The sequence below is a fragment of the Melopsittacus undulatus genome, chromosome 3, assembly GCF_012275295.1.
Source record: "Melopsittacus undulatus isolate bMelUnd1 chromosome 3, bMelUnd1.mat.Z, whole genome shotgun sequence".
NCBI lineage: Eukaryota > Metazoa > Chordata > Aves > Psittaciformes > Psittaculidae > Melopsittacus > Melopsittacus undulatus.
Window position 1 is genome coordinate 45,446,451 of NC_047529.1, and position 21,829 is coordinate 45,468,279.

At 39.1% G+C, this 21,829-nt stretch overlaps 1 protein-coding gene across 2 annotated transcripts in view; it reads right to left on the reverse strand.

Annotated features, from left to right (window-relative positions):
* FILIP1 (filamin A interacting protein 1) overlaps positions 1-21,829 on the reverse strand; it is a 108,936-nt gene that overhangs the window by 62,390 nt on the left and 24,717 nt on the right. The window lies entirely within an intron of this gene.

A 21,829-nucleotide genomic window follows, 5' to 3' on the forward strand; every position in this document is an offset into this window, starting at 1 on the left:
AAGCAATGGGTTTATTCCATGTAACCAAGAAAAAATGAGGAATACAGAGTAAATCAAGTGTTAAACTCCATCTTAAGCTAAATACTGCATGGGATTATTAGACAGTAAGTGTCATAAAGGAAAGTTCGAAAGAAGTTTGAAAAATGAGCATAGAGAGAATGAAACTGCTAAGAGGATCATCACAGTCCTTCTAGAAGATTCAGGGTTTCTCAAAAATGTCAGGCTATGGTTACTGAATGCTCACATCTCTTAAGCATCTACATCACACTCTTAGACTATATCTATCATAGGAAATTAAACAGTGATGGCAAATGTTCCCAAGCTCTGGCACTTGACCTACAGTATTGCTAAATTTATAGCACACTCTGTGGCACACTTCTGGTCCAGGGAAACTACCACTCTCCCAAATAATTCCTGGGCACAATTCAGGAAGAAGTAACTCAGACCAGGTACAGATGCAGTCACCCTGTTCTGGAAGAGAGTTTAGCGGTGTAAACATGGCTGGATTGTGCTATTTGACCCAAGGGGACAGAATGAGGGCCCTGGCTCTGTTTAGTTCACGAGTAACATAGCCTTGGTGTCACACAAAACTGTGAAAATCATCCTTCCTGTGTGCCATCCTCATCAAACAACAGTTTTCTCTGATTCCTTCTGCTGAATGTCATTCAGCAATATCAAAATAAACCACTTGCCTTTATCTTCAAATCTTTTCACAGTTCTCTTTCTTACCCATCAGCCTTTCTCAAGTTGTTATCCACAGAACACATTCCACTAAAATTAGCTTAATTTGCCTGTCTCTTGTCTTCTGTGAATATCTCTCTCCTTTATTTCCTCTTGACCATGCAAATTGGCCAGAGAGGTTGCTAGCCCTTAAAATCCAATTTACTGTGTAAGGCCTTATCCTGTGTCATTGACTAGCAATGGCACAGAAGACAGGATGGGTTCATCAGTGTGTATTTTGTTACTTACCATCATCAAACAGATGTGCACAGGATACTCAGACATGTTTATACATGGCCATATATTGCTATCCTGTCATGTTGCTATCCTTTTTTGTCACCTTTCTTGGAAGATGAAGTATTGTCACCTTTCTTTGAAGATGAAGTAGGTCTTTATAATTATTTTTAGTGTTTAACTGTAGATTGTTATTTGCAATCTAACATGATCTAACAATCATAATTTGTAAATTATGACAAAAGATATTTGTTATAAACAATACAAAGGCAATAGTGAATTTAGGCTTGATTCAGGGCCAAACTGAGATGTAAAAGGTAAATTGGTTTCCTACAAATCAGATATTCTTCATTCTACTTGAAATTGCTTGTATGACAAGAGAAATCACCAGAAAATTACTCTTACCTTACTTCAATTTACTTTTGTATCTGACCATATATTTTAGTATCTTAACTTTTTACTTAAATCCAGTTTACCCAAGATAGTCTAATACTAGAAAGCACAATCTGCAGAGAGCACTATCTTGCTTTACATCAGCTACAATTTGAACAAACAGACTGAAGAAAGCTGAAGGGTCTGTGTGGACGAAACTTGCGCAGTTTTTCCACCAGTAGATTTAATGAATAATCTTCTGCTCCCAAATTTTTCCTCTTACTTAACTTCATCTCTGGATTTAGTTTGCAGTTTGTTCATTAGTCAAACAGATGCTTTTCAACTTCACTAACATCACACACTTTTCTGATAAGGATCTCAGACCAGCAATTCACTAGTGACAGGGTAAAACCTAAAATACATTGTCTAATCAGCTTGGATAATGTTACACTGGGCCTGCTATGGCTTGCTACTTACTTGACTCAGGCCACTGTTATAAATCTCTTGCTCACATTAGCCTTGCATTTTGGTAGTTTCACACTCAGCAGGAAGATTGTCTTTTTATTATGATTGGTTACTCATGTCTTAACTTCATTAATTCAGTGGAATTCATCCAGCAGTATAAATGGGGAGAGAATTAGACCCTATGTTTTCAAGTGAGAGAATTTCATGATGAGATTCCTTGCATTGTAGGTCTGCTCCTATCCAAACAATATGCAATACAGGTATACAATGGCCTTTAACTTCCTGAATGCTTATGCAGTATGTTTTTCATCAAGCAGTTTGGATTAAACACATGAATTATGCTTTCTAAAAACAGATTTCCATTATAAGCATGAACAATACCTGTGAACCTCAGGAAATCTTTTAGGTCTCAGGTTTGTAATGGAAAAATAAACATTGCACTATGTTTCCTTTCAGATAGGGCTTTTCAATTTGTTTAGCTTTAATGGGTTTTAAACTTTCCAACCATGCTTCCTTTCAGGATAGAGCACTAGGGACTCAATCTGTCTCTATTTTCTAAGTGTTTCCTTCTGAGTCTCTGTGGGTCACAGCCTCCAGCCGCTCTCATCTCTAAACCAAACGTATTTTTCATGGTTTATGGTGAATGGCTTCATGACTCTAGAACATCCTACATGTTTTAAGAATAAATACTGCAAACTGTCTTTCTTACATATGTTTCCAATTGAAAACAGATTATTACATTACAGTATATTCTGCTTTGTAACATGCTGCATTAGTGATTTCTCTGTAGTAAGATGACACAACTGTTTGTTAGACCAGAAGGTGCACAATTAAATTTAACTCATGACTAGTTGAGACATATCATACACTTCAAGCACTGCATAATCAAACAGATGTACTTAGCTGGAAACGCTAGACTACACAAAAGGTGGTGTGTCACTCTGCTACATTGTAACTCAAGACAGCCACTTTGATCCATCTATCCATCTGTCTCCACAGCAGTTGAGATAACAATTCATGAAGCCATGTAAAAGCTGAGTAGCTGACTGTAGGTTTCTAAGCACACTAACAGAGAAATATGGAATTCATATTTAAAGTGTGTTTTTATTTGATGTAAATCAATGCAGGTTTATAAAGGACAGATGCAAATTTACTTTTAAAAAATTCATTCATACAGCAGCAGAGCAGTCCAACCAATTCATCTGGAGTTTTGTATCAGCTAGCAAGTTAGAATATTATTGTCACTAAAGGAAGTCAAACTTGGCCTTTTAAAACATTTCTTTCAAACTTGTAGGTTTATTTTGCATCAAGTCTTACATCACTGGAAGTGTGACAGACAGCCTGTCACTCGCAGAGACATTGCCCCTGACAGCCTTTCGTTGAGTAAAAGCCTGCAAAAATCAGTGTAACTCCAACACCTACTCTGCCTTCTGTTATGATGCTGACACTTTTCCAACATGCTATCCAAATGCAAAGGTGGTGTGTGCTGAAGCCAGAGATGCAGGTGAAGTCAAGCTTAAATGATGACAGAAAGGGACAGAGTTTTGTTATTCACACAGCAATTTCCAAGAATTTTAAGGGCCAAAATCAACGGCATGATCCAGCTGTTGTGCAGTGCTCTAGGAATACAAAACAGCTGTAAGGATGACTGAGTTTTAATTAGAGCAGCGTGAACTAGCCAGAACATACCAGTGATCTTGGCTGAAATACTGTGTGCTGGAAAGGAGTGCTTAGCATTATCTTTTTGGACATTCATCTGTATTTCTGATGGCATCACAATAAAGAAGAAAAGTTTTTGGCCAGTTGCATGAAATCATTTCAGTATGTAAATACCAAAATCCCCAAACCTTGCCTATCTGTTGTTTCACCAGATTTCCAAAATCTGTTCTGGGAACACTGCCAATCTAACATTGGTAACAAATGACCTCTGCTGTCTGCACTGATCAAGTCTATATCTCTTACAGCATTCCTGATCTGTGGAAAGGATTGTGTTCCCTGAAGAAATAGCTGGTATGATTTATAATGACTTTAGCATTTAATATTTAAATCTACTGTTGTTTTTTGTTGTTGCTTTTGGTTTTCCCCCACCACTCACCATACTGCATATTAAACTGGAAACAGTCTTCAGTCAAATAAGTCTTTATATGATCAGTCACCTTGATTTCGACATTTATTGGCTACTTATTTCAATATGTGCTCACAGCATTGGTACTTGGCATGGGAACACTTTAGCCTCTTTTCTGTTTCACTCATTTGTTAACCTTTAAGCACAAAAGACAAATGCTATGATTATTTACTTAGGTCTGTATTGTTTTTCTGGGCATAGGTCCTTTGGTTTTCACAAGTTAGCAACCCACACAAGATTTCATGAAATAACCTTCATGTCAGTTTTACTGACATCAGAAGGAAATCTGTAAGGAATTTGCTGAGTAGGATGTCAAGAGAGGACAGACTGCATACTGGTCCAAACCCTTCCCCTGTCAACGGCAATTTGTTCTCCCTATAGCTCTTGAAATGACAGGTTAGATTACGCTCTGTTAATAGCTCTATTAGAATCAGATAATGCAAAAGTGTTCTTTGAACTTAATGTGTAGTCCCTCCTGCTAAATGAACATACTGATTTTGGCTCTGTAATGCTTTCCCTTAAAATAAAATAACAACAATAATAATGCTATAATATGCACAAACACACACAAAAGTTGATTTACAGCCATGATATGGTTGTTGCCTTTGGCTATAAGTTTGTAGTCTGGAGTTCAGTTGCAGATCTAACTGATTAAGATATCACATGAAAGTTCTGGGCTTCTGACAGGCTAGCAATGTATTGTAGGGTCAGTGCAATTGGGTTATTAGTGAGCCAAAACTGGAATTATTTCTCAGCTGTGGCTTTGGGAAGTGTATCTTTCAGAGGCTCCACTGTGCAGGCATTTGGAGTGGAGGAAAGGACTGTGCAGAAGTGCGCGGTACACAGGGGAACTTGCGGAGATCTCAGGCACTGAGCAAGCCACATTGGTTAGCAATCAGTGCATATGACCAGGAACAAAAAATATTTAAAATATACTCAAAATGGAGACCAAATAATATAAAACCTCCATCAGCTCTTAAACACCCCCTTAAATGAGGAAGAGAACTGCAATTCTTTTTTAAAGTATTTTCAGTCTGTATTGAAACAAGGAGGCACAAAATGTAATCAGTTCTAAGTAATGATAAGTTTGATGGCTTTGCAATGGAAAGTAACCGTTTTGCCTGAAAGTAGTTGACACAGTTTCAGGTCCTCAGAACCTCAGTACAAAAGGTGTGAGAAAAGCAGAATGGAAAACAGGACCTGGGGGTGAGGAGTATCTGGGACTAGCTGATAGCCAGGATGGGAGCAGTTAAACTAGCTGATAAGTAGAAGGACAGGATGATTGCTATGTCTGTAATGTTAATTAAGCTGGGAAAAGTGAACGACCCTTAAAGATCACCATCACATTTTTGTATGAATGCGGGAAACTTTCTGGAAATGATGTAATATGCCCGGTGACCATATAAGGATGGCCTGTAGAGCAATACGGAGAGACACTTTAGGAGGAGCTATCCCCCGTGTCTCCCGGCGCCGCAATAAAGAATACCTGCTTGTCAACTTGAAACTGTTGGCGAGTTTGTTCATGGAGTTTTCTCCGAATCAGTATCTACAAGTAGTGAGTACCAAGAAAAAACACCAAACAAAAATACAGTGAAAGAAGACACCCTCTCATATGTCAGAAAGAAAGGAAGATAGAGACACCAAATTGTCCTTGTTGGTTTAAAAGTCTTCAGCAAGGACCGTCCTAGGTGAGGATAGGTGACTTTAGCCTCAACGGATTCTGGTAGCCCTAACTAAGGCTACATAGCCTCAATGCTGTGGCTTTCACAGGACAAACAGGTAGAAATACAACTCTTCACAACACCTTAGAGACTGATTAAATTATTAGTTTTATTATTAAGTTATTCCTTATTATTACTTACTCCAGGCTGTTTTCCTGGACTCTGTGAATGTTAGTTATAATTGATTTGTCTGACCTGAAGAAATAAAAAGGAATCATAGTACCAAGAGGTTATTGTAGGACCAGGTAGGAACTGATGGTGTCATTGTGCAGAGGCAAGTGCTGAGCAATGCTGCCCAGTTGGACTTGGATGCTGCATGAAGCAGACATGTGTCAGACTCCAGACTATGAGAGCTGAACAACGCCATGTCAAGGGAACGCAGACCTCATTCTTGGTTTTGCTTTTGCAGATGACTCCAGTGTTTGTTTCAGTCATGCTGGTCAGAGGAGAGTGCTAAACCAAATGACTAATACAATGAAGAATGGAATGAATATCTACCCTTAGCAATTCTGGAGTTTCCTGAATTTCTAAACATTCACGCCTAAAGCACTAATGCATTGTTCTCTCTAATCCTCCCCCAGTCTCTTGCCCTCTTATGCATCATGACTTATCTGCAATAGCAAAAAGAAAAGGTCTTTGTTCCTTCTGACAGTATTATACATTACCCATGTGCTTTTGTGGGAGCATATGTTAACTGCTTGTCCTTGTTGCTGGAGAACTGGAACAGAAGTATGGATACTGTATGGATCAAGACAATTCTCTACTCTGTGAACATCTTGAATAAACAAGCTATAAGGCTTATTCTTATACAGACTAGGAGAGGACTTGTGGCTAGTCAAGCTACATAACACCACTACTGCCTTCATCTTTTCACCTGGTATGCTTGTTGCCCTGGAAAATCATTTGCCATAACAGGTGTTAGGAGGAGCAATGCCCAAGCACACATGCTGAGCCTCACACACTGAAGAAACGTTCATATCATCCTGTTGATGTTGCCTTCATAGCAGGATTTGCACCACCTCCATTGTGAGTGCTACTGTGTGGGCTTCCTCCCACCCTGTAAACCCTTTCCCAGATGCAGCGCACTGGGCTGGTCCCTGGGCTGCTTCCACTGCATGAACTCAAGTGAGGGAGAGAGGCCATAGCATTGCTTAGAGGAGTGCATGCAGGAAGGAGACACTGCCCCATGGCAGCTGCATGTCACAGTACCTCCTTTATTTTGTCATACCCTAACATGGAGTCTCATCAGTGAAAGAAACTTGAGTCTTTTTAATTACTGAGAAAGAAGGACAATTTGTCCTTGTTATGGGCACCTGGCAAATATGCAGTGACTGTTTAAGATGCAAGACACAGATTATTTTCTTCTATCAGGTCACTGCTATCTCATTATTCCCTCATGTATTTTGGTGAATAGAACTTTTCATATTGCTTGCAAGTAGTGTAGAAAAGTAGCAAAGTTACAGCAGACACAGTTGTTCAGGTACAGCATGAAAATCAGCACAGCCTTTTTGTTTTATCAAAGATTTATTTTATGGCTTCTAAAATTGATTCTTATAACAGTGGAGCATAGTAGCACCTGGATTATGTGCACCAAGGATTATATATCAACAACAGTTCTTTTCCTTGAAAAAGGAAATAAGAGGAATAAGCATAAATGTGTTTTCAAGAAAAAAAAGGTTTCTGAAAATTCCATATCCGGGTGCCATTCTGAATAAGTATAATCTGTGTGAAAGTAGAAAAGGATTTCACAAAACTAAGAAAGGAAACCCAGTCATCACTAACACAGATTTATACTGCTTTAACCCCATTTTCTTAATTCCAAGATAAACTCTTCTCTGACTAAATTATAGCGTAGATTTACAAAGAGCAGAGTTTATGCTGGTGTAATTCCATTAATTTTGTCATTTTCAGGAAAACTTGTGGTTTCAGTTGGAATACTTTTATTTGAGTAATGCATGCTGACCAACTAAGGAGTAACATAGACTTGTTTCACAAAGATTCATGTTTCCCAGGCTTCATCTGGAAAAACATCTTGGATGCATGAGGCATGAAGAATGATAAGCTATTAGATCATCATTCAGTCAAAAAAAATAGACTTTTATATATCGCTCTATCCATGTTTTGATTACTGTGTTTCCCAGCTGCTAGAAAGTACAAATAGGAGTCATGGAGAAGAGACAGCTCAAGTAGCTGACACCACTAGACAAACATGCCGCTAGGTCTGATGAGGATGTATTCTCCAGAGTGGCCATGTGGCTGAAAGGGACTGCCCAGGAGGAAGGTAGGTGGCAGGAGTGATAACTGCCTGTGATGCAGCCTTTCTAGCACACTTCATCTGGGCTGGGACACATGGGAGTAGGCTGATTTCCACTCATCCCTCTTCCCAGCATGTTTCCAGCCCACTGGAGTGTCCTGTGCCCAGGAGTACTCCCAGTTTGAAGGAAAAGCACTGATCCTTGGAGGAAAGAAATGCCACTGCTTCCTAGCCCTGCATACCTTGCATCCAGCTGGTGGACCCTGACAGAGCCACCCTTTGCTGGATGAACACTGTGCCCTATCATGATTGTTCACATTTTGTTTTACAGCTTTCTGCCCCTTTGAGTTATGCCATTGCAATTGAAAATCCAACTGTGAACTTCACATAAAGATAAAGCTAACAATGTCACCATTAGTTTCAGGCCAAACTTACTACACATTTGTTTTATCACCTGACAGCCGGAACGTGCCTGGAAAATGGTAAGAGAGGTGATGCAGATTAGCTGGCCTTCCAAAGATTTTTCACTCCTGCAGATCTTTGGTGTTAGGTAAGCATTAGTCATTTCTTTTTGTTGACACCATAGAACCAAGCTGATAACCTGCAAGATCAAATATACTGTGGGCTTATGAAACCCGCGATAACTCTCATAAGTAGTTTCTAAAGACCACTGCTCCTATAATGCATTTTCTGCTTCTAAAATAGCACGAAACTGCTGAAAGCAGCAATAGGCAGGAGCAGGCTTATTACAGCTCTTGCTCTTGAGTCCCTTGTCCCTATCTTCACAGTGACCCACCAAAATACCTAAACCTGTTATACCACTAAGGGAACACAGCATGGAAAGTAAAGTCATTCTGTGGTCCTTGCAATCCTACTTTAAACTAGGAATGAAACATGGGGCAAATAAGGAATCCAGTTAGGAAATGGGGAAACTAACTCTTATTAGCTTTCTACAAAATCTCTTTCAACTTTTCACTTTAAAATTATTTTTTCTTTCAAAATTAACTTGTCTTTTAACACACGTAAGACAAGACAAAAAGCTCAATGTCCCAAAAACAAAATTCAAGCTCTGGGTCAAGGGAAGTATTTTGCTGTCTCCTGATGACCAGATATGAATCATGAGTCCTGTAATCTTCAGTAGCCATGACTTGCACAGATCTGATTTTCCTGGAACCAATAAACAGATGTACCTAAAATTTACAACTCACTAATTTATCCTTCTTTTGTTTTATGCAAATAAAAAAAAATAATCCCTATGTAGATACCTTCACAGATTTTGCAAGGGGAAAAAAAATCTTACAAAGGACCTGTATCTTCTACAAATATTGTCTCCAAGAGACAACAGTGTAAAAACACATCTGTAGCATCTCAAATTTCAGCTGTCAACCAAAACAGAGAACAAGTTCCAAATCTCTCTCAGTGACTCCTTTGTAGGAAGTTTCAGTTGTTGATAGACACACAGTACCAGCTTGCACATGAATGCCTGGTCTTTCGGTGAGAGGTGAATTTAACCCCCTCCGTTAGGCTAGGCTGCCTTCCACCTCACAGAAGGTTCCTTCTCTGTGAAGTTTGAATGGTTTCAAAACAAGAAGTTAAAAGTCGTCTCTGATACTAAACCTACCCTTGAGTTTCGCTATCAATTTTGGTTGGCTTTACAATAATATTTTTCCTGTTGGAGGAAAAAAAAAGAAAAGGAATTCTCTGGCTACGTGTATCCTGGAGATTAACCATGTCCAGGACTGCGCTCTGACTGTGAGGCCAGCTGTCCTGGAAAATCCTTCAGGCTTTTAAGCCCTTTTAGCATCCATAACATGCTGGCTGCATCCACACTGCCCACTGGGAATTCCTCCTAGCCCATGCTGAGGCCTGAAACATGATCTCAAATGGTTCAGGAAGGTGTTAAGTGAGCTGGCCAAAAGTGTGCCAGGGACCACTCCAAAGGTTTAATAAGAGTACAGCCATTCACCTTCCAATATCCATGCTCATGCCATGGCACTGTTTAATTTACAGCCTTTCCTTTCCACAGCCTGCTCCTTTACAAACAAAGGAAATGGAAAACTAATCAGCTGTGCAAAGGGAAAGTGCAACTCACCATAAATACACAGTCTGCAGAGAGAAAATAAGCGGAGGGTGGTGGGAAAACAGAAATGATCCGTATTTTTTCATATACGTTAGGTCAAGGCAACTTCTACTTATTTAGAGGTGTATTTTTATTGAAGAGTAGTCTGGAAATAGTGCAGTTCAGCAGGGATCAGGAAGAAACAGGGCAGCTGAAGCAGAGCACAACATCCCGCTTCACACTAGGCTTCTCCTGGCTGTTGCTGGGCTTCATGGCACAAACTTTGAGCTCTTCCGCTTCCTATCACTGATAAGAGGACTAACTCTTCAAGGCCTCAGAATGTCCCCTGCATTATTCAAAGCCCCAGCCTTAACTTGTCATTACTATTTGTAAAGAGGTAAAAGTAAAGGAGAGTCTTACTTCATTCCTGGCAGTGCCAGCTCAGTGACTGTCATTATTTCCCAGTAATCATGCAGGCTTTCCACTGACTTCAGAATTTGTGGCAAAGAAAGTAAAGAAGTAAATGTCAGCCTAACTGATTTAAATAATACCAGTGCCTCATGCTGACAGGGAGCCACGCAAAAACTTCAGATACCTCACCTGGGCATTGAAAAAGGCCTCATCCACTTTAATAGCTTTCATTTATATAAACCATATTTATGTGCCTCTTCTAATGTCTTGGTTTCAAAATCCCTAGACAATTTCTTCACTCGAAAAGAATGAAGTTAAAGAATTACCCTGCATGTACAGGGTTAGCTGGTTTTGATCTTTTTTCTGAAAAGCCTGTCAATGTTAATCTGCTCAAACATTGTTTTTTTAGTTCAGAGCAAAAAGTCAGGCTAAGATGAAAACATAGCATAGCTACTTTGAGAAGGGAAAGAAAAGAGAAGGAAGAAGCAAATAGATATCTTTGCATGGGCTTGGTCTTGCATTAACTGGAATTAACTGCTGTCAGATTCAAGTTGCTTTAATGTCTGTGACTCCTTAAAATCCAGTTTCATCAGGGGTAAAATCTAAGTGAATTGTGTTTGTCTTGTTGCAACTAGCCAAACACCCAACCTTACTGAAGTTTTTTAAAAAGGATGCATTTTTTTTCCACTAGGACAAAGTAAAAAAATCTTAGCTGCTTTTTTTAGAAAGTAATTTCAGTTCAGAGCCATGGAAAGATATCAAAAAGAGCTCCTACAAATGGAGTGGGTGTTTTACAAGGCTACATGAAGTTAAAATTATCTGCACTGGCACAAATTCATACTGTTCAGCTTTAAGTATCTCACTTGTGCGACTGAGCTAGGAGTTTAGGTTTCATCCATAATCTGCAGCATCTTTGAAATGGGACCCAGGCTCTCTGAGGTTATGTTAAGTCTTCAGGCCTGCCCTCATCTTCAGTCATGCAGCTCCAGTGACCACGGCTGAAACCCACCATGGCTCCTGTCTATCAGCAGAAGCACCTCCTGATTTTCTTTCCACGAAAAAAGGTGCTGTGCAGAGGGTGGTATTGCTACAGCCTCCCTGTGAGAGGACATGGCTGGAGGACACCACTGCATCCTGCCCTTGTGATGTGTTGGGAGGTCTCAGTTTTGCCCCTCTGAGCCACCACTGACCTTTCTAAAGAGGGTGTGCCCTTAATTTGGGCACATCAGTAAAATAACTGATAAACTGGCCCTGAATCCATAAATACATCATCACAAAGGCTGATTCTGCTATTGGGTGGGGAGGCAATAACAGGTATTTGGCACTTCATTATCAGCATCTGACACAGTGCCACACTTGGTGGTAAATGTAAGGATATGACAGAGGCTATTGGGACTGTGTCCACCGCTCACAGTCCATTCTATAACCAACCCTCCCAACTTTGTTTTAATGAAGTTTCAACCTCAAGTGGCTTGTGCTGCTGGGGTGGATTTTCTGCCAGACACAGACCACTGCTTCAGGGACACTTCTGGCCAGGAGGAACAGAGAACACAGTGTTTCTAAAAAGTACTTAAAGGAGTCAAAAGGTCACTGTTACTGAGATACCTAACTGGGAAACGAGCTCGTTTGACTCTTCAGACACAATTAATTTGTGCTGAACAGTTACTTGGGAGGAAAAGTGGGGAGAATTTGGCGATTATTGCCCCAAACAACTAATTTAAGGAAAGCAATAAACAATGGATCTGTGTTAGCTTCCTTTTAGTTAGAGCAAGTGAAACAAGAGACTAATTTTTAATAATTAAGGTAAATCTGGAAAAAAAAATTAATCATAAAATTTTCAAGTTTCTATTTCCTGTGAGGATGTAGGTGACAGGAAAGCAATGTGGGTCTCAGTGTTGCTGAAATGAATTGGTGTGTTCCTTTAAATATTAAGGCATCACTGGGTCTCTCAATACAAATTTAGAATGATTTGACTTTTCATAACAATTCCAAAAAGTTTGGTCACCACTCCAAAAAAGCGGGGAGGCATATGCAAATGGTATATGGTTGGTAAAGCAAGTAAGAAACCAGGTAAGAAAGCAGCATATAAATAGAGAAATTACTGTTTGTATTTAATGAAAAACTGTCTGACCCAGCAGTTATGTAATGTCTCAGCATTACTTATTTGTTTACTTAAATATTTTTCATCTGCCTTCAAGGAAGTTTAGATGACCGAGAAATTACTTTGGGCTGCTTCTCCTGTGCATATGTGGTGAACCCATGGTGTTGGCAAGGACCTGCTACAGTCGCTGCTGGCAGCTCCCATCATGTCTTGGGTCTGTGGGCAGCAAGCCGGACCCTGCACTGCCCAGGCAGCTGCTTTTTTAGGTGTAAATGCTAGTTATGGTCATAAGGGTAGTTTTTCCTCTGATTTGCTCAAAGTGTTATTGTTACTGCTTTTTAGCTTCCCACTTGTGGTTTGGGAAATGGAAGATAAACCAGCTTTCTTCTTGTAAGGATGCAAATTCACCTCTTGCCTTATTAAGGGGCTATATTTAGTTATCTTAAGACACAAGACGTGACAGAAAGTATTCTCATATGCTCATTTCCCATTTCATATACTATTTTATTCCCAGTGAGAATAAACCTCACGCAAGTTTCTATCCCTAGTGACAATGTCTAAGTGAACTTTCAGTACCACCTCTTTTCTCTTAATATTGACTGCACAGACCACAGATAAGAGCATTTTCTTGTCTGTATTTGTCCACATATGCACTGTAGGGATTTAAGACATGAAAGAGTCTTTTTCAGACCTGCCCACCTGAAAGCTAAAGGGCAGCTCTCCAGAGCACCCAGTAGCTGACTGGTAAGCGCAGCTGTCCAGAAAAACCAAGCTCTGACCTACCAGCTGAGCCTTCACTGTATATATACTGAGAACCTTTCAGAAAAGCCAGGACAAAGTCCTCCTGTTGAATAAATGTTTCTTTACTGAATTATGAAGAGTATTTTATATCTATAAACCTGAGAGACTCTGCTAAACTAAATGTAATTTGAGAAATGCCTACTTTTGTTTATTAATATATTTATCAGCTAGAAAACTAAATTAAATTCATTAGTTCATGTCCATTTCTACTCAGTCACACTTTCAGATTTGCTTTTAACAGCACAGTACTTTAGGATTTGTATATTATCACCTTAGAGAAATTACTAAATTCAGTCGAAACCCAGAAAACCCATCTGCCTCCATATTAAGTTCTGTAACTCATTAATCAAAGTTCATTTCAAAATCTGGTATCCTACTATACCTCTTAAATTCATCCCACACAGCATCATTGATTATATGCAAAACAAACAACATAAATTAAATGCAAAATTAAAAATCAGTCAGCAATTTGTCAGTTGCTTCTAGGACTGCAAAACTGAGCTGGTATGAAATGGCCATATTTAGAGAATCTCTGTAGAGCTGGGCATCTGCCATGTGCTTGACCTAAGGTCGCTGTCATGCTTGCAAAAAGATCTCATGATTGTACATACTGATACAAATGTAATCACTTTTTGGCATAAAGGAAAACCGAAAGCTTGCACAGAAAAATGCTTGGAAGCACATGCCAGTGTGGTAGCATTGCTCAGCTATAGCACCAGCTTTCCCAGCACTAGAAATCATCTGGTCATACCCCACAGAAAGCAGCAAATACCAAGTATTCAACAAACCTCAGACTTGTTGAAATAAGCATGTGTTGAAGACAAAGGATTATAATTAGAGGGATAGGAAAGCCTGGAAAATAAAAGCATTGTCAAAATGCAGCATTTAGCATTATAGCACAGACACCATGAACGGGTATGCCAAGCAGGCTTAGCTCCCTGCCTTTTGCTCAGCCAGGGTATGAAGTAATGTTGCTCAAACAATTTCATGACATTATCTCTATTTAAGTAAGCAAGAACAAGGCTGGAGAGTTCTGTATAAATACTTGTCACTGACTGATCTCTCTTGAAGATGAATTTCTATAAAAGAAAAAACCCACAGTTATTCTTCCCATTGTATCTTAAAAAAAGATGACAGCGCAATTTCATTAGGCTTTCTCAAACCTCAGGGAAACTTTTCCAAATGCCTATAAAGATGGAGGAGTAAATAAATGATTTGTTGAAGTAATGGAGCAATTATAGGACTTCATAACACATGCATATTTTTAACAAAAAAGAAAATATTTTTTTTTTTCTAATTTGCTTTTAAAATTCCTTAACCAGAAACTCATCAGTAGGATTTTGTACTCATGTTGACTTTGTATCAGGGAAAAATAAAGTTTTGTTTGTGTAACATTGTTAGGCAAAATAGTAACTATACAAATTTAAGAAATAAAAACTTATTTATGCCAAGTTAATGGAAATTTGCAATAACAATTTAAGGAGGATTATGTGATGTATTGCAGGTTTCAAACAATTAAAAGTAGAAAAGCTATACAAGCCATAAAAATTGCACAATGTACAACTCTCAGTTCCAGGAAGATTGTGCTTGCAGTCCTTGACTACAAATGGAGTTGCTTTCTTACGTTGAGATAGATCTTCCGGGACCATAATTAGTATAGACAATCCCAAGCATTAAAACTGAGTCAGACACTTAAAATATTATATGATATTGGGTTTAAAGTTGTGAAATTTTTATAAAATCAGTTAGTGATTGTCTTCCAGTTTTTGAGCTGGGTATAAAATTTAAAAGTATGTTTCAGCACCATGAGACATTTTAAAAACTGTTACTGTATAACAAATGTGATGGCAGTGGGGCTTTTAAAAGGCAAAATCCCACATAAATATTGTGAGACACTCAGTAAGGTCATAAAAGTCAGCAGTGCCTGCTGAAGAGTTCCTCATTACACTAAATTTTTAACTCAGGATGCTTATTACTAACTCATTAAGCAAAAACCATAATCAGGGGAAATAAGGTACTTTCAGGATGTCCTTGATAATCCTTAACAGTCCCTGGGGACTTTGACAGCCCTGCAGTTCAGAAGAGACTTTGAAAGACAACAGATGACATAAGTCATTTTAGTCTCCTCTTGGAGCTGATATCTGCAGGAAGCTCAAGTGCTGCTTTCCAGCCATGCTATTGCAACAGCATCTCTTGAATATTATTAATTTAGAAGCACAGCTCCACCTGAAAGCTCCCATGTATCAGCCAGACAGCCCATGGTGTGCAGTAATACCTGTGTCGAGGGATGCTTCCAGAGCAGGGGCTTCACTAGAATCTAGGTCCGGAGTGGGGAGGAGGGAGTCGAGGATGGAGGTATTCCTGTGCCATCACTCTGCCGCTCCCACCTGCGGCTGACTGGGGTCCCTGCTGCTCCCTAGAGAAAAGATACAGCTCAGGGGCTGCATGCAAGGACAAAGAGAGAAGCAGCATCTTCTGCTTGCTTTACCTGCTAGCCAAGATAGCGAGAAAACAACTTCCAGACTTAAAGTGGTTTGAAAAGGCTATTTTTTTTTTTTAGCTTAGTTATTCCCATTGACTTATCCACGTGTCTCCAAAGCCATGATAGAGCATGGTAACCTGAAGAATTCAGAATACACTAGGTGACATGTTTTCAGGTATGATAAAGTATACCAGCCCCCAAGGTGAAAGCTCTTGCTCTTGCTGTCTCCTAAGAGCTGGTACTAGAGGCAGCAGCTTTCTGCTTTAATTTAGCAACCAACACCAAGTAACCCCCTCCATTCAGAAAAGCAGCCATATGAGGGAAGAAAAAAGCTGGTGGGTACTTTGCTGGGTTCCTCATTTAGCAGATTAGTTTTGTAGAATATGTGCAATGCCATGCAGTGCAATGAAATGATGAAATGACAGCAGAGAAGTAATATGTCCAGCTTGGCCCATCTGCTAGTCAAAGTGCATGTAGTCTGCAGAATTCTGGCTGCTCAGTGAAAACGTATGACTCCCTTGGCTGGTCAAGCTGGACAATCCACAGCACAGTGGCAAGACCTGCAGAGCAGTTTCTTTCACAGCCCACAAAGAAAACAAAGGTAGGCTGCGGACATGGCAACAAATCCACATACCATGGAGATAGTACCAGACATGGAGGGAACTGGAGCACTGGTTATTGGAAAGCTGGGTATGTTGCAAGGTATATGGGGAACTGAAAGAAGGCAAGGTCTCATGCTGATGAAAGCTCATTCATGCATTAGATTAGTTTGCATAAATGAACAGAATTTGAATCCATCTTGTGGATTTCCTGAATTCTGCCCTGACTTCCTCAACTGAGCAGCACGGTTATGGTATCAGCAGTTTGGTAGGTCAAACCCACTTCAGAGACAAGCTAGCATGGAAAGATCAGAGCCAATGGATCTGAGCAGCTATGTGCCCCGGAAGGCCCAGAGGCAGGACTGGCAGTGCCGAAGACCTTCTGAGGACTGAGAGACCATGGCAAAACTTTTGGTTAGGTAGAACATGGTGTTCTGGAAAGTTGTGATCTTTTTAAAGAAAACAGTAACAATTTTGTTCAACCCTATACACTGACTGTTACTTAAATAATTTATATAGTTCTCCTAATAACAATGTAGCCCTACTAGGGATGTTACCATTTAAGGAATAAAGCTCGACTACTAGGGTGCCTAAGTTAATAACAGAACAGTGTATGGCAAACTTCCCCATTATTTCTTAACAAACTGTACATGATTTCTTGCAAAGTAGTAAATACCAACTTGGTATGTGCAGATATTTTTCATCCTTGCTCTGGATTGAAATAATAAAATTTATTGCACGATGAATAATACCGGGATAGATACAATAATGGAATCTTAAGCAGCTGTAACCACAGGTAAATTGGTGCAAACACATTAAGTAAAACTCGACCTTATAAGGGGAAAAAAACCCCATCTTATTTTATTTATAAACACGTTAATTTTCTTTAAAACTCATTTAGGAAACTTCAGTCCTGAGCAGCTAGTTCTAGGATAAAATTGATCCATTATCCATCTATTTATTTTCTTACTAATAATAGAAAACATTTCCTACAAGTGCAAGAATTCAGGTTATCACACTGTTATACCCACAAGCTCTGAATCGTGTCTGGCATGAGAGTTACAAGCAGCAAAGTAGAGATAATTTATATGAGACACATAAGATTTACAGGAATTAATTCTTCATCCTACAAAAACGTTTTCCTTCTAAAATGTCAGTGAGATTTTTATTATTAATTCTAACAGGGGAAGGATCAAGACTATTGTCTTTAAAAAGCTAATGTGCAACTACATAGAGCTAATAAAAGAAAGTGAGCCATGTGTTTGCAAAGACCTTCAATTTCAGTGGTTCACAAAATACAAGAAAGTAGAGTTTTCTGACAATACCAGCTCATATTAATTAATAAGATTACAAAAAGGGTAGGTCAAGGTTTAATGAGTCAAATCCTGATTTAATCTGTCTTGACTCTTCTGAGTTTAAAGGAGTTACTCTGGATTTTCATCAGTTTAAACGAGATTAAAATCTGATGTACTGAATGCAAAAAAAAAAAAAAAAGAAAAAAGTGTAAGTGTTCATAATTTGCAGAAACCTTGTTCACAGGAAACATGGTTAAAGAATAGGCCCTTAAGAACACTTTCTCTCCACTATTGCTTTAAAGTCATAAATGCAGTAACTACACCTAAATCTTTCCAAGAGGAGATATGCTGGAACACTTCAGAATTGAGTAATTTAGATCCTCTGGTGCTTTACCAAGCAGCAAGATAGATAGATGTTTTACACTACTCTGGAAAACCTTTTTCTTCATTAAACTTTAAAATATCTTGAAATAATATTTATGCATACATGTGCCTTATTCTCCACTTTAACTAAGTGATGCTACAATAAATATGGTGAGCAAAAAAAAACACTCAGAATATCACTGTATTGAATTAAAATACATTAAAATACTTTCCATGATATGACATTGTGTAAGCCCCTGAGATTTTGCCACTGACTTGAATAAAGCTGGTATTTCACTCACAGCCATATGAAAAACCCTTCTAACCACTCATTGGGCTAATTAAAATAGCAGCTTGCAGACTTTGCCTCACTAGCATCTTTAACCTAACAGGGCTACAGTAATATCACAGCCCTTTGCAAAGCAGGATGCCTCCTGGGTTGCTTTTCCCATGCCAGTTGTTGAGACTTTTAATCACATACTAAATAGAATAATTTTTGCTTTTTACTCTCAGCACAGTAATATGAAGCTATTGATTCTCTGTAGAATTTCTTTTAAGAAGACATTTCAGCTTTCTTTTTTCACATACACATGCCCCTTTTCCGCCATTCCACTATAGATCAGGGAACCAAACTTATCAGAAGGAAAGCTTCTTTGGCATGTTGGCCAAGATACACTAACAACAGCTTTGGTGAAAGTCCCTATATTCCCATTGGTCTACAAGCCAGGAGCCTCAAAGGAACAGCCAGGGAAAGCAAAGAGCTTTCAAAGCTGTTTTTCTCACTCTCTTGCACTTCCAAGCTCCAGCTCTCACACTGGGGATGGTGCAATGAAGAGCAAGTCCCTCTGGACAGTCAGTCTGGTGGGCACTGTGAAAGTCTGGCTATGCACAATTAGTCAGAATAGGACACAAACTGAAGCTGATTTTGGCAAGTACCTTATGCCCCACCAGCATCACAGGAGAAGGCTTCAGGAGGCTTAAAGGGGCATCTACTTCCCATGACCCACAGGCCACTGGGGGGCAGGCAGCATGAGACAGTTTTCACTATCAAATCAACTCTTTGATGATGACTATTACTGTCAGAAATGTTTGTTAGAATTACAGTTCCATTTAATTTATTGACAGAGCCCAGAGGGCCCAGGACCCCATGTCAGCCCCTGTGGGACCATCAGCTCCTCACCCAGCAGGGCCAGTCTCCATTTCCCCACAGCCCTGCCCTGCTTGGCCATGGGCCTTACTGAGCTGGACCCATTTTTGTGCCCATGGCCCATCCTGACCTTGTCCAATCCCCAGGGAAGCGCCTGATACTTAAGGGTGGGGCTGCCCCCAGCTCACTAGTCCTCATGGAGATAACTCCTTCCTCCAGACCCCAGGGAGCAGCCACCCATGCAGTGCCCTGACATGTATTTCCTTAATTGTGTATTTAATTGCTTGTAATCACAGTTGGAATTCCCTGTTCTCTTGCTTAAGAAAAAGCTTGTACTTTAAAAGCTTTTCATTTTCATTGATCTTCATATATACATGTATCAGCTTAAATTTGTGCTTTTCTTTTCCTACAGCATCCTACTGAAGTTCTTTTTTTCTTATGTTACAGCACAAAGAAAAACTGAAAAAGAATTTAGTGTATTTATTCCTGAGAAAATAAGGGTGGTAGAAAAAAATGCACCTCCCCCCAATGCAGCAATGTCTCTCCTCCACACTAGCAAAGGCAGCCTCCACTCCAGTGATCATGACTCCAAGCATTGGGATGCAGATTCAGCATGACTGGAAAAAAGTTTTTGTATGAAGCTTCTCTTGAGACTTGATTCTACTATCTGCCCAGTAAGGTTTAGAAACAAAACAGCCCCCAAAAGACTTCTGTCATAATCTTAACAGCTGGAAGTCAAGAGTTGTCTGGAGTTTTCCAAGAAGGTATGGCATAGGAGACCAGGGGACACTGGGTTTGACCAAACACCCTTTTCTCTGTGGTCCTAGGAGGCAGTGGGATTGGTTGTTCCCCAGCCTCTTTTGCTTTCCAGTGGCTCACACTGACAGGAGCATTCTGCAAAGCTAACTCCAGGAACCAACCCCCTGAGCTCTGCCATTAAAATACAAAGACAATGCTAGATGATCTTAAGGTCCTTTCAAATCCAGCCCATTCGATAATTCTATGATTCTATGTGAACACAACTGTGACTTCTCCAGGAAAGACTCATCACATAGTAGAATGTTCATAGGAATTTTCTGTCATTGTTAAAAAAACTTTCAAATTGCCAGACTCATTTCTTTGATGATTACTGTCATAAATCTAATCAACTCCATACCATGCTGGCTGAAGGTCTTAACTAAATCATAATTTCTTTGATTTCCCAGCTCTTGATTAAAACCCTAAAACCTTTCATACTGCAATTTCAATCAACAACTCAGAAAAAAAACTCATTATTTCTGATAAAGATCCTCTTAGAAGATTTCAAAAGCTTTACTCAATCTCTTAAATATTTGGCACAGCATATCATTGCAAGCCTGAAATTATTACTCTGTTTGCTATAGTTTCTTTTGTTATGCTATTATACAAGACTCTTGTACATTGTCATTTGTAGCACATTACCTCAGACTTGTTCAGGTACAAAGATGGACTTCTAGGATGACCAGGGGAATAGAGAATCTATCATACGAGAAGGCAGAATGAAGAGCGTGGCTTGTCTAGCTTAGCAAAATAAGGCTGTTAAGGGATCCAGTTGCTGTCTATAAATACATCATGGAGGCAAAGATCAGAGATGGGGGAGCCACTTAAAGTAAATGACAATGTTGGCAAGGGAACCCATAGGCAAAGATCGACCAGAATTTAATCTATGCTAGAAACCAGAAACAAGTTCTCAGTTGGACAAATGACATTTGGGAAAAATTTTCCAATTGGAGTAACAGCAGTAAAAATCCTAACTCTACTAGTGGAACTTGAGAAGTTTATGAAGGTGATTATAAAATGGGATTCTTGCAATATTAGGACAATAGAACTGATGACCCATTCCAGTCCTGTATTCCTGTATAAAGGTACAAGGTACAAGGTATCATGTAGATTCTATAGCCTTCAACCAGAATAAGATATGTCAATATATGCTTCAAGCTATTTAAAAACAAAATAAAACCAATCAAACCTCCTAACAAATTGATTCAGTTTAGTAAGTGTATTTGTTCAGGGTAGTGGTAAAACTTTAATAATTTTCTTTCCCACAATGCAAATAAATTCAATATAACCCAAATGTATTACAAAATAAACATCTTTTATGTTCAGCTATCCATCACTGAAATTCCTAAAATTATTGATAGTTAGATTTGTCCTCTAGCACTGTTTAAGTTTTATTACAAGTTTTATACAATATTTTATTCAGAACTTTAAAACCTTTGCAGCTGAAGTTCAACTGTTATTTATGGTATTCTGCTCTAAGCTATAAATTAATTAAGGACAAGTACATTTTTGTGCTAATGCATTTTATGTTGGAGGGTATCCAAAAGATATAGCCGAAGGAACAGAATTAAGATTGTTTCTCATTTACTTTGGTCATAGCATGGGTTCTACATGTGAGAGGAAAGACTTTTTGTTAAAAATAGAGCCATCTGGTTTTGGAGATAGATACTTAATAGAACTTATTTTTTTTTCATGCTTAAAAGATTGCTTATGCTGAGCTTGAAGTAGAAACCCATGAACTTGTACAAAGCAGAAAACTTGTTGGGTAAAAGAAAAGTTTGGCAAAAAAACCCTACTTTCACCAAATGCGGTATTTACATAAAAATCCATCATTTATAAGAAGTATTTCTTTCTGAATGCATACACATTCACATACACATAG